Below are 13,321 nucleotides of genomic sequence, written 5' to 3'. Positions count from 1 at the left end.
AAAAACCACTTTTAAATACCATTAAGCAAATAGCCTTAAGCTAGAATCAGACATACTTACTACTACTACTAAGGATTTCCACAGTTTTCACTGTCTTCCTTCACTCAACCGTTTTCTCCAATTTTCCCTGTCATTCCAGTCTCCATCTCGCAGGGTTCTTTTCTCCATAGCCTCGTCGATTTCATCTCTAAATGACCTTCGGGGTCTTCCTCTCTTTCTTCTTCCAATCGGGCTCCATTCTGTGATTTTGTTTATCCAGCGTCCTCTGTCCGCTCTTCTGACGTGGCCGTACCAGGATAGTCTCTTCTCCTCTATATAGTCGATTATGTCTGATTGCACTCCCATTCTCCGCTTAATCTCTGCGTTTTCAATTCTGTCTCTTTTTGTAAGTCTACAGCTTCTCCTCAGGAACTCCATTTCTACTGCTCTTATTCTACCTCTATTTCTCTTGTTTATTGTCCAGTTTTCGGACCCATATGTCAGGATACTTCTTGTCAGGGTGTTATATATTCTCTTTTTTGTCTTTATCGTAATGTTCTTATCCCACAACACTGAGTTTAGTTGTCTTATACAGTTTCTTGTTTGTCTCAGTCTGTTGTTTATATCTTCTTCTGTTGTTCCCTGGTTCGATATTATGGTTCCTAAATACTTGAATTTATCTGTTCCATTTATTTGTCTTCCCTCGTCTATCTCTAGGTTTCTCATATCCTTGTTTTCTGTTGTTAGGTATTCGGTTTTCTCTAAGTTTATTTCCATTCCGTTGTTTTTATATTCTTCTTCTAGTTTTCTGAGCATAAAGCTGAGATCTTCTTCATCTTGTGCGATGACTACTTGATCGTCGGCAAAACTTAAGGTGTATAGGTATTCGTCTCTTACTGGTATGCCCATTCCTTTGCACTTTCTCCTCCATGGTTTGTAACGAGTCCGTTACTTAAATAATCGTTTACCTTCTTTTTGTGACTGGAATCTTTTAATTTAGTTCTAAATTAAATTCATATTGAAATATTCTTAAACTAAATATTTAAATAACTCCCAGTGAATATTATTTTCTGAGGTTGGCATTAAACTGCGCCCTCAACGGCGAAATTCTGAAAGTACATTTATTCTGCGACGTGTAAAATCTCAACTTGTCACTTGTTAACTGGATGTGAGTGAATAAACATCTCAGAGTAGAGCGGCTGGGAGTCCATTTTTTTTCCCGAATTTAGTTTAAGTTTATTTTTTATGTGAAGAGCTGTTATTTTAGAAGAAACCATTTGAGTTATTTTGTTGTTTTGTACGAGGATATTTTCAGTTGGATCACCCTAGCCGGTAAGATAACATTACAAATAAATTATAAGGAAAAATCCTTTATATCATCCGCCATTGTTAGTACAATTCAGACTTATTTTAATTTCGTCTTTGATAGTTATTTCATATATTTGATACATGTTATATTTCACCTTATTTCATTAAGGAAAAGTTTTATACCTAAATAAATTATAAGTATTAGATTCTATATCTATCTCAAATTTTTATTTCCTTTCAAGAATTAAAGCAAACAATTATTTATTTCAATTTCATACCGTTAAACCGGCTAATATTTCTTTTTTTTCCTATTCTATAATATATAAGATCATGTTTGCCGTTAAAATTATCTATTTAATATATCCATACATTATAAAAACATTGTCACACCATTCGAAGGTCACTATTTACCGAAAACCATTAAGGTTTTTATTTCAATAAGGTCACTTCCTGACATTTTTTGTATCGCCTTTCAAGATTGATAACCCTTGTGTTTTTCCGTACCTTTTGTATGTACAAAAACATGGAGTAACACAACTGTTTTTTTAGCCTACTCAAGAATCCAGTTACAAGTCAGGGGAAGAATTATTTTTTAGTTGGGGTTATACTTAATAAAGATAAGGGGAAGGAGTTTCAAGTTGGTTTTTTTATGGGAAATTAAGAAGCAGTTTAAAGGGACGTATTTGTCCAATAGTACCTGATCCAGGGAATACAGGTTTGGTATCTTGTTACCACCTGAGTCCAGTTCTCCACTCTTCGAGGGAAACCGACAGGAAGAACTGACTTATTTTTTTTTATTATCATTCAATTACTTTAAATAATATTTTTATGTCCTCTTCAAGGTTTAACTTTTGGTTCAATTTTTAATAACAAAAACTATCCTTAATAATAAATATTTTCAATTTTTCCTAAAAAAAAAACATTTTATCATTGTAATTTAATTTAATTATTTATTGTTTACCAAGGGATGAGGTTATAACTCTCCCTTGAATTTCTCTTTGTTAGGTTATTGTGTGCACACATATCCCAGAGAATTTTTTTTCTTAAAAACCTAAACAATTTTTGAACGAAAACTAACTATTAGTGAGTAGTATATAATTATATTTATTATTTATACATTATTATTGGATCTAACTTTTGTCACAATTTGAAATTTTTAAGGGGTATATCAGGGGTAAATTGTTTTATAATTATTCAGGGATTTTACTGTAAATATAGATAAGTTAATTGTATATAAGAGGTGATGGGTCATATATAAGTGTTTAAAATAGTCTGTACATAAAATTGGTATTTATTAAAGTTGGGTTAAAACAATTCAATATTTCAATCAATACCTATCTTTCATATTTCAGCAATACAAGATATCTCGGAAGAAAACATTTAACTTCCTGGCGCCCAACCATTCACTAGAGCAGCTTTTATTTTTTCATCTGTTTATTTCTTGGTTGTTTTCTTGTCATTAATTCTTATATCTTACGGTCTCTGTAGGGCATGCAAATTGGCCGAATCCTTCTTTGAGTGTCAAGTGGTCATTCTCCTGCATAGTCGCTAGCCAACACTTAATTCTGTTATATTTTAAAATTCATATTTACTTCATAAAATTCATATTTATTTCTTTTACCTAATTTATTTCTATCTAATCCCTTCCATCTTCTGTTATTCCACATATTAGTTCGTTGGTGTATCAAGGTACATTTTAGAGTTTACCCTTTTGCTACACTGGATAGAGTCACCCAGACTTCCTCTAGCACAATTGTTGCTACATTAACATATTTTTGTTACATTGGCGCCCAACGTGGGGCCTTTTCTCAGTTCAGACCGTACATTCTGTAGTATATTTCTCTTTGCAAAATATTCTTTATTATTTCTAATTTGTTCCTGTTGCTCTTTGTTCATTTTTTTTTTAACTTCCTTATTTATTTATCTTTTCTTATTAGATTTACATTTATAGGTATACTTGTATTGCTGTAGTTTACTTATATTCATATTTAAACCCTCACCTTCTTAATCATTGTGTACAGTTAACAATCTATTTTACTAATTATTGAATTATAAGAATTTAATAATTTAGATATTACTATTTTATATATATATATATATATATATATATATATATATATATATATATATATATTAGCCAATATTGGTGGGTTTTTATATTCAATTATTTGTTAATCATATACTTGTTGAAACCATTGTGTGTTGCTTCAAGGATTGTGTTATATTTACTTAACTTTACTTAACCATTTTAAAATTTTTGTGAATAACTTTAGATTATTCTTCGATTGATTTTGTGGAGTGGTAATACATTATTTCCTTTGTCTATTCCTTTATTCATCTATTTTTTTCACAATGTCTGCATTCAAGGTAGAACATTTATTAGTCAAGGAATTAGATTATGAGTTGAGAATTAGGGACATCAATATTGATGAGTCTTCCAATGTGGATTTAAAACGCAAACTATTGCGTGGAGCTTTAAGGCAAGAAGAAGGAAACAGAAGCTTTCGACAAATTTCTGCCACAAGTATTCCTTTTCTAGAACAGCAAGAAGAGATTGATGAGACTGTGGATGATTTGGCTAAAAGGATATCCGATTTTAGAGGGACTGTCCAAGATAGCCTATACTCCAGGCTGATATCACGTCTAGCTCATGTCTCAGGCCGTGTTCATTTATTGTCGTGTTCAAATGAGGATCAGCAATCTTATAAACGCTCAATTTCAATCCGAATTCTTAGCCTAGAGGGTGAACTTGATTCACGAGTAAATCCAATTGCTACTTCAACTCCTATTTCTTCTGTCCAAGCAGCTAACTCATTTCTACACCCCAAACCTGTTCAGGTACATAAATGGGGCATTACATTTTCTGGTGAAGGTCATTATGACCAAGTAATTTCTTTTTTGGATAGGGTGGAATTTCTTCGAGTATCGAGAGGAGTAAGTGAAGATGATCTTTTTGCAGCTTCTGCTGAATTGTTTACAGGCGCAGCTTTTACGTGGTTTAGAAACAACCGCAATAATTTTTCTAATTGGTCTGATTTGGCTCAGAAACTTAAATCTGATTTTCTTCCATATTCATTTCAAGATGACCTTCTAGACCAAATCAAAAATCGTAAACAGAAGCCAAATGAGTCTGTTACGATGTTTATCAATAACATTTTGGGTATGTGTAGTCGCCTTGAGACTCCTCTAACAGATTCTGCAAAAATTAAGATTATTCTAAAATGTCTATTGCCTTTTTATCACCAACAATTAGCTTTAGTAGACATCACCAGTATAGCAGACATCACCGAGAAATGTAAACGTTTGGAGGAAACTTTATCTTGGTCTTCTCAACCTCCCACCACTTCCAAACACTCTTCTGACTCTTTCGGTCACCAAAATCCTTTTAGACACCGTTCTTGGCAACCTAAGGGCCCTGAGCGTAATATCTCAGTTGTAAATTCTGTAGTGTGCTGGAATTGTCGTGAGTCTGGCCACACTTTTTATGATTGCGGCATCCCTCGTACCCATATTTTCTGCCACGGTTGTGGTAGGGAAAATACCCTCAAACGAAATTGCTTTAAGTGTTCGGGAAACGAACGATCGGAGGTCCGTCCCCTGAGCGTTTCTCCGTCCACACCCCCATCAGGGAATCAAACCGTTACATCAAGCGAAGTCACTGGTCCAACCACGTCAAGCCACCCAAACCCATCTTCCAGTCGGAAAGGGAAAGGGGTTGTTCCAAAAAAACCAACACACACCACACCAAGTCATTCCAAGAAGTAACTTCTCAATATAATACATTTGATTCGCATAGATTATCTTCCCCAAATATCTTCCCAAATTTTAGTAATAAACATAATAGTAGCAGTGTAGTAGTTCCAGTATCTATACCAGACTCTACCACAATTCAGGAGGATCCTTTTATTTCTGATTCTTCTTGTTTGCCTATTGCATCCTCTGATTGTGTAGGTAGAGATAATAAGTTTAGTTTAGTACCACTTAAAATTTTTGATCAATCAGATAATAATTGTTTTGATTTGAATTCGCTATTAGTGAGAAAACATAATGATAATAGACCTTATCTTCCTATTAAGATTTTAGGACAATCTTGTTTAGCTCTTTTAGATAGTGGCTCGAACATTTCTGTGATAGGTTCACATTCATTAGCTTTACTGAAAAATGCTGAGATTTCTATTATGCCCATTTCTTCTCTGCAAGTGTCTACTGCAGATGGTACAGTTCAGTCTATTACAGGCAAATTTGAAACTGAAATCACAGTAGCAGATTTATGTAAACAAATTACATTCTATATTATTCCTTCAGTTCAGAATTCTATAATTTTAGGTATGGACTTCTTAAATGCTTTTAATAGCACACTAAATTGTTCTAATTTTTCCTTTTCTATTTCTCAATTTAATCTGTCCTTACTTAGTGCTATTCAGGATTTTACTAGTTTATCTAGTTCAGAACAAAGTCAATTAGAGAATATGATCTCTAAATTTACAACCCTTTCGTCAAAAGACAAATTAGGTCGTACATCCTTAATATCTCACACTATCGAAGTGGGAGATACCACACCTTTTAGACAATATCAGTATCCTATTCCTCAGGCTTGGCAAGTTGACTTGGAAAAGGAAATTGATTCCATGTTAGAGTTGAATATCATTGAACCTTCCACGTCTTCTTACTGTAGTCCTTTGTGGTTAACCAAGAAAAAAGATGGATCTTTTAGGGTTTGCTTCGATGGTCGAAAGTTGAATAATATTACTACAAATCGGGATGCTTATCCTATTCCCCGAATAGACGTCATTCTAAGTAAACTCCAGAATGCTAGGTATATTTCTTCTATCGATCTATCTAAAGCTTTTTTACAGATTCCTTTGAGTGAGGAAAGTAAAAAGTATACAGCTTTTGCAGTTAGTGGGAAAGGATTATTTCAGTTTGTCACTATGCCTTTTGGTCTTGTTTCAGCTCCTCAGACAATGTGTCGTCTGATGGACTTAGTCATTGGTCCTCAGTTAGAGCCCTATGTTTTTTATTATTTGGATGACATTTTGGTTGTCACTCCTGATTTTTCTCTTCATATGGAAATTTTGGATAAATTGTTTTTACGTCTCAAAGAGGCTAATTTAACTATTAATTTAGATAAATGTCAGTTTTGTCGTCCTAGTCTTAAATTTTTAGGATATGTAGTCGATAGTAAAGGTTTAAGGACTGACCCTGATAAAGTTACAGCTATCAAAGATTTTCCTATACCTAAGACTACTACTCAAGTCCGTAGGATATTAGGCATGTGTGGATATTATCGTCGGTTTGTGCCGTCTTATTCTACTTTGTTATCTCCACTTACAGATCTCCTTAAAAATAGGAAAAAAGGCCAAACTATTACATGGACTTCAGAAGCCGATGATGCTTTCCGGCGTATAAAAGAAGCTCTTACTAGTGCACCTGTCATGACATCTCCGAATTTTAAAGAGCATTTCTATCTCATGACAGATTGTTCCAACACTGCTTCAGGTGGTGTACTATTTCAAATGAAGGATGATTCGGAACATCCAATAGCTTATACCAGCAAAAAGCTCAATAAAGCACAGAAAAATTATTCCACCACAGAGAGAGAACTTCTTGCAATTATCCATGGTCTTGATGCCTTTCGGTACTATCTTGAGGGTCGTAAGTTTACTATCATCACAGATCATAGTTCTTTATTATGGTTACATTCCATGAAAAATCCGTCACAACGTTTATCCCGTTGGATTTGTAGGCTTTCTGTCTTTGATTATAATATTGTTCATCGCAAAGCCAATGGTGTTGTGGTTGCAGATGCGTTGTCACGTACATTCGATATCAATCTTTTAGATCTGTCCACTTTATCTCCAGATAATTGGTATCGAAAGATGATTCATAATGTCACCCAAGAACCTACTAGATATCCTGATTTCAAGGTAGAGAATAATATCCTGTATAAACATGTAATCAGTCCAGTTGAGTCTTTATCGAATATGTCTGATTGGAAAATAGTAGTCCCAACAGCAAATAGGGATGAAGTCTTGAGAACTTTTCATGATGATGTGACATCAGGTCACTTTGGTTTTTATAAAACATTTAGTAAAATAGCTGAGTTATATTACTGGCCTGGTCTGCGCAACTCAGTTAAGAAATACATCTCTAGATGTAGAGTTTGTGCAACATGCAAGCCGAGTAACCTACCTCAAGCTGGATTAATGGGTTCGTTTAGGAATATTAATTTCCCTTGGCAAATGATCTCTTTAGACCTTATTGGACCGTATCCACGTAGTTATTCAGGTAATACGTATTGTTTGGTTGTTGTAGATTACTTCACCAAATTTCCTTTAGTTTGCCCTCTTCGTAAGGCTACAACTCCAGCTATTTTGAAGTTCTTAGAGGAGCAAGTGTTCTTACTATTTGGTATTCCCCAAATAGTATCATGTGATAATGGTCCACAATTTATTTCTAAAGCCTTTAAAGATCTTTTAAGTAAATATAAGGTCCAAAAGATATTCTACAATGCAGCTTATCATCCGCAAGCTAACCACACTGAACGTGTAAATCGTAGCATTGTTACTGCTCTTCGATCTTACACTTACACTGATCATAGAGCTTGGGATCAGTACATTCATTCAGTTGCTCAAGCCATTCGAACTTCTGTTCATGAAACCACTCAGTGCTCTCCAGCTTATGTTAATTTTGGTAGGCATGTTCCATTGTCAGGTGATTATTTCGGTTTAATTTCTGAAAATTCAACAACTCTTCCTCAAATTTCTGAGAAACTTCACCGTATGGAGGATCTCCAAAACTTACCTCCAATATTCGCTGACATTAGGAAGAAGTTGAAAGCTTCTTACCGTAGAAATCAGCATCAGTATAATTTGAGGAAACGAGATTTGCGATTTTTTGTGGGCGATCGAGTTTTGAAACGGAATTTTGTAAAATCAAATAAAGGTGATGCCATTTCTGCTAAGTTTTGTCAGAAATATGTTCCCTGTACTGTCGTTAGGGTAATATCTCCTTTAGTATATGAATTAAAAGACAATTCGACAAATAGACGAATTGGTCAATTTCATATAAAGGATTTACTCCCTGATAATACAACAAATGAGGCAACATCTTCATCTTCAGAGGAAGATTAACTTAATGTCTATTAAGTTAACTTATTCCTATGAGTGTTATTGTTTTGGCTCGGTTTGGTTACGATTTGATATTTTCTTAGATTTTTGTTATTAATCACCAGATTTGATATATCTACAAGCTTATATTTTGATTAGTATCTGTTATAATAAGTTAAAATTATTAAGGCCATTAGAGTGTTTACTTATATTAGATGTTGCATTGGTATGGAACTAAATATTGTAATGCTACTATACTGTGCTATATGTTTATGTGTTGTATAACCTATGTTCTCATTTTACTTACTTGTTTTGCCAGTTGGAAAGAATGTTGTATTTTTTTATGGATTTGATTCAGTTATTGGTCATAATCAAGTTATATAGTAACATGTACCTGAATTTGCTATGTGGGATGTTTTAGTCATTAGGAATTTTTATAGACAATCATTATGCATAATTTTAGGACACTCCTATATTATATAGACTATTCTGCCTGTGTATAGGTGAATGAATACGTGGGTTCGAAGTTTTAGTTCAATTGTTGGCCTCAGTTGTTCAATGAATTTCGGAATTCACCATTTTCATGACAAGTTGTACAGTTATCTAGGCAGTAGAACGTCTTAGGATTTGAACATTTAGCTTTAATCCTTAATATTTTCAGACTTTGGTCTAATATAAGAATTGTTGTTCCTTAGCTGATTTATTATTCTTACTTATAAAATAGTTTATTCAAGTCATGGATTGCTCCCTTTACAGCTAACATGTTTAGATTACAGTTATGGATAGTGATTCCATATTTTGGCAACAAATGACCATTTATAGTTATTTTCACTTCTTTCCTCAGGCACTTATCTATATTTTGGTATATTGAATTAGGAATTATCTTGTTCTCTTTTATTAATATCAGAACGAATTATAAATCTGCAGTTTCTTCAGAAATTGGTCTACTCGTTCTGGATGTTCTGTTTTGTTATTACTCCTACCTTAACTCTTACTATTTTGCTATGGTTGTTAGAGTTACTGGCACATTAAACTCTTTTTAGTGCTCTTATGCTAGGTATTCTTATAAATTTGTTGTAGCTACCTGCTATAGTTATCGAGTATCAGCATAAGTTAGTTTTGTTGTTTTTTCTAGTTTTTATTTTTGGTCTTTATTTTGGATCCCAAATGTACTGATGGCAGATCATCAGGATGGAATCGATTTTATGGCTGTCCTTTTGTTTAAGCCGTTAGTCCCACATTTTGATCCAATAATTTATTTGATGAATTTTTAGGTTAGGCACATATTACCGGATGTGGGTATATGTGGACCTACCCTATTTGGTTTATTTGGTTATAGTGTGAATTGGGTCATTATTTGCCTGATTGATTATCTTTGGATATGCTACTTTATAAATCTGTTGTCCACTGTATGGTCAATTTTGGATTTACCATCCAATTCGACACTTATATTGTTGTCTATACATTTGGTATTTTTATTGTTACTTATATTGTTTTATATAAGTACGTTGGTATTTTTATTATTACTTATTATTGTGTATCGGTCCACCTATTTGCCTGATTGATTATTCCTTGGATATGCTCTTCTATAAATCTGTTGTCCATTGATGAGTCAATTTTGGAACCAGGGTCCGATTTCACATTATTTTGGATTATTTACATTGAGTATTTGTAGTACTAGTCTATACTATGCTATGTTAAAGCTTTACTTTAATTTTACTCTAGATAGTATGTGACTTTGTACTTAGTTACATGTGGGTATCTTTATATGAAACCATATCTTTGTTTCTACATCACTCATAATCTGTGGTTAATGATAATCGTGTGAATCGATGTAGATTGTTTTGGAAATATTTTAGTGAGTTAATATAGTTTATAGCTGTACTTGGCAAATTGTTGCCATGGCTATAATTTTTATATATATAAGTTTATTTTTTCTTCTCGATTCTTGATTGCTCCACATATGGTTAAAGTATTGGTTAACCTACATCTAACCAATCAGTCAAGTAAAAAAAAAAATTTTTTTCACTAAAAATTTTTTTCTCCAAGTAAGAGGGGAATGTAACGAGTCCGTTACTTAAATAATCGTTTACCTTCTTTTTGTGACTGGAATCTTTTAATTTAGTTCTAAATTAAATTCATATTGAAATATTCTTAAACTAAATATTTAAATAACTCCCAGTGAATATTATTTTCTGAGGTTGGCATTAAACTGCGCCCTCAACGGCGAAATTCTGAAAGTACATTTATTCTGCGACGTGTAAAATCTCAACTTGTCACTTGTTAACTGGATGTGAGTGAATAAACATCTCAGAGTAGAGCGGCTGGGAGTCCATTTTTTTTCCCGAATTTAGTTTAAGTTTATTTTTTATGTGAAGAGCTGTTATTTTAGAAGAAACCATTTGAGTTATTTTGTTGTTTTGTACGAGGATATTTTCAGTTGGATCACCCTAGCCGGTAAGATAACATTACAAATAAATTATAAGGAAAAATCCTTTATATCATCCGCCATTGTTAGTACAATTCAGACTTATTTTAATTTCGTCTTTGATAGTTATTTCATATATTTGATACATGTTATATTTCACCTTATTTCATTAAGGAAAAGTTTTATACCTAAATAAATTATAAGTATTAGATTCTATATCTATCTCAAATTTTTATTTCCTTTCAAGAATTAAAGCAAACAATTATTTATTTCAATTTCATACCGTTAAACCGGCTAATATTTCTTTTTTTTCCTATTCTATAATATATAAGATCATGTTTGCCGTTAAAATTATCTATTTAATATATCCATACATTATAAAAACATTGTCACACCATTCGAAGGTCACTATTTACCGAAAACCATTAAGGTTTTTATTTCAATAAGGTCACTTCCTGACATTTTTTGTATCGCCTTTCAAGATTGATAACCCTTGTGTTTTTCCGTACCTTTTGTATGTACAAAAACATGGAGTAACACAACTGTTTTTTTAGCCTACTCAAGAATCCAGTTACAAGTCAGGGGAAGAATTATTTTTTAGTTGGGGTTATACTTAATAAAGATAAGGGGAAGGAGTTTCAAGTTGGTTTTTTTATGGGAAATTAAGAAGCAGTTTAAAGGGACGTATTTGTCCAATAGTACCTGATCCAGGGAATACAGGTTTGGTATCTTGTTACCACCTGAGTCCAGTTCTCCACTCTTCGAGGGAAACCGACAGGAAGAACTGACTTATTTTTTTTTATTATCATTCAATTACTTTAAATAATATTTTTATGTCCTCTTCAAGGTTTAACTTTTGGTTCAATTTTTAATAACAAAAACTATCCTTAATAATAAATATTTTCAATTTTTCCTAAAAAAAAAACATTTTATCATTGTAATTTAATTTAATTATTTATTGTTTACCAAGGGATGAGGTTATAACTCTCCCTTGAATTTCTCTTTGTTAGGTTATTGTGTGCACACATATCCCAGAGAATTTTTTTTCTTAAAAACCTAAACAATTTTTGAACGAAAACTAACTATTAGTGAGTAGTATATAATTATATTTATTATTTATACATTATTATTGGATCTAACTTTTGTCACAATTTGAAATTTTTAAGGGGTATATCAGGGGTAAATTGTTTTATAATTATTCAGGGATTTTACTGTAAATATAGATAAGTTAATTGTATATAAGAGGTGATGGGTCATATATAAGTGTTTAAAATAGTCTGTACATAAAATTGGTATTTATTAAAGTTGGGTTAAAACAATTCAATATTTCAATCAATACCTATCTTTCATATTTCAGCAATACAAGATATCTCGGAAGAAAACATTTAACTTCCTGGCGCCCAACCATTCACTAGAGCAGCTTTTATTTTTTCATCTGTTTATTTCTTGGTTGTTTTCTTGTCATTAATTCTTATATCTTACGGTCTCTGTAGGGCATGCAAATTGGCCGAATCCTTCTTTGAGTGTCAAGTGGTCATTCTCCTGCATAGTCGCTAGCCAACACTTAATTCTGTTATATTTTAAAATTCATATTTACTTCATAAAATTCATATTTATTTCTTTTACCTAATTTATTTCTATCTAATCCCTTCCATCTTCTGTTATTCCACATATTAGTTCGTTGGTGTATCAAGGTACATTTTAGAGTTTACCCTTTTGCTACACTGGATAGAGTCACCCAGACTTCCTCTAGCACAATTGTTGCTACATTAACATATTTTTGTTACAGGTTTGAGTGTCTTTTCCAAGAATATTTTAAACAGAGTAGGGGACGTAGCACAGCCTTGTAGAAGTCCTTTTGTCGTCTTAAATGGATTGTAGGCTTTATTTCCACATTTAATAGCTACTTTGTTTTCTTTGTATAGTGCTTTAACTGCTTTTATTAGTGTTTGTCGGATTCCGAGATCGTTCATTGCTTCCCATAATTTGACTCTAGGTATTGAGTCATATGCTTTCTTTAGATCAACAAAGGCCAGATGGACCGGTCTACCTTTTGCCATTTTCTTCTCTATCAGTTGTTCTAATGTGTACGTACGATCTAGGCATGATTTTCCTACTGTGAACCCTGCTTGGTCTTCTCCAATTTTTCCTATTATTTCAGTTTTTAGTTTTTCTTTAATAATTTTCCCGTAAAGTCTACCTACCGACGATATTATACTAATTCCTCTATAGTTTTCACATTTTTTCCTCTCTTAACTTCTGCCAGGCTTATTTCTATCTGGTCGTATGCTTCATTTCCTGCATGTTCTATATTCTCTTCCTGAAATTGGGGACGGTTTTCTGTAAGTAGTTCTACGTAGTATTCTTGCCACTCGTTTTCACTAATTTTGCCGATCTGGGTTTTCTCTGTCTTATTTCGTTGAAGTGCTTTTAATATTCGCCATGATTCTGAATTTCTCGTTCCTCCGATATGTCGTTCTATCTCTGTGTATGCTTG

At 32.9% G+C, this 13,321-nt stretch overlaps 1 long non-coding RNA gene across 1 annotated transcript; it reads left to right on the top strand.

The window, feature by feature from the left end:
* Positions 1-918: 918 nt before the first annotated feature.
* LOC140440600 (uncharacterized) lies at positions 919-2,601 on the top strand. The gene is made up of 2 exons (XR_011950879.1): positions 919-1,311; positions 1,837-2,601. It is a non-coding gene; the product is annotated as an uncharacterized lncRNA (long non-coding RNA).
* The last annotated feature ends 10,720 nt before the right edge of the window (positions 2,602-13,321 follow it).

The sequence above is a fragment of the Diabrotica undecimpunctata genome, chromosome 5 (genome assembly GCF_040954645.1).
Source record: "Diabrotica undecimpunctata isolate CICGRU chromosome 5, icDiaUnde3, whole genome shotgun sequence".
Lineage (NCBI taxonomy): Eukaryota > Metazoa > Arthropoda > Insecta > Coleoptera > Chrysomelidae > Diabrotica > Diabrotica undecimpunctata.
This window is presented reverse-complemented; position numbering and strand designations above follow the sequence as displayed.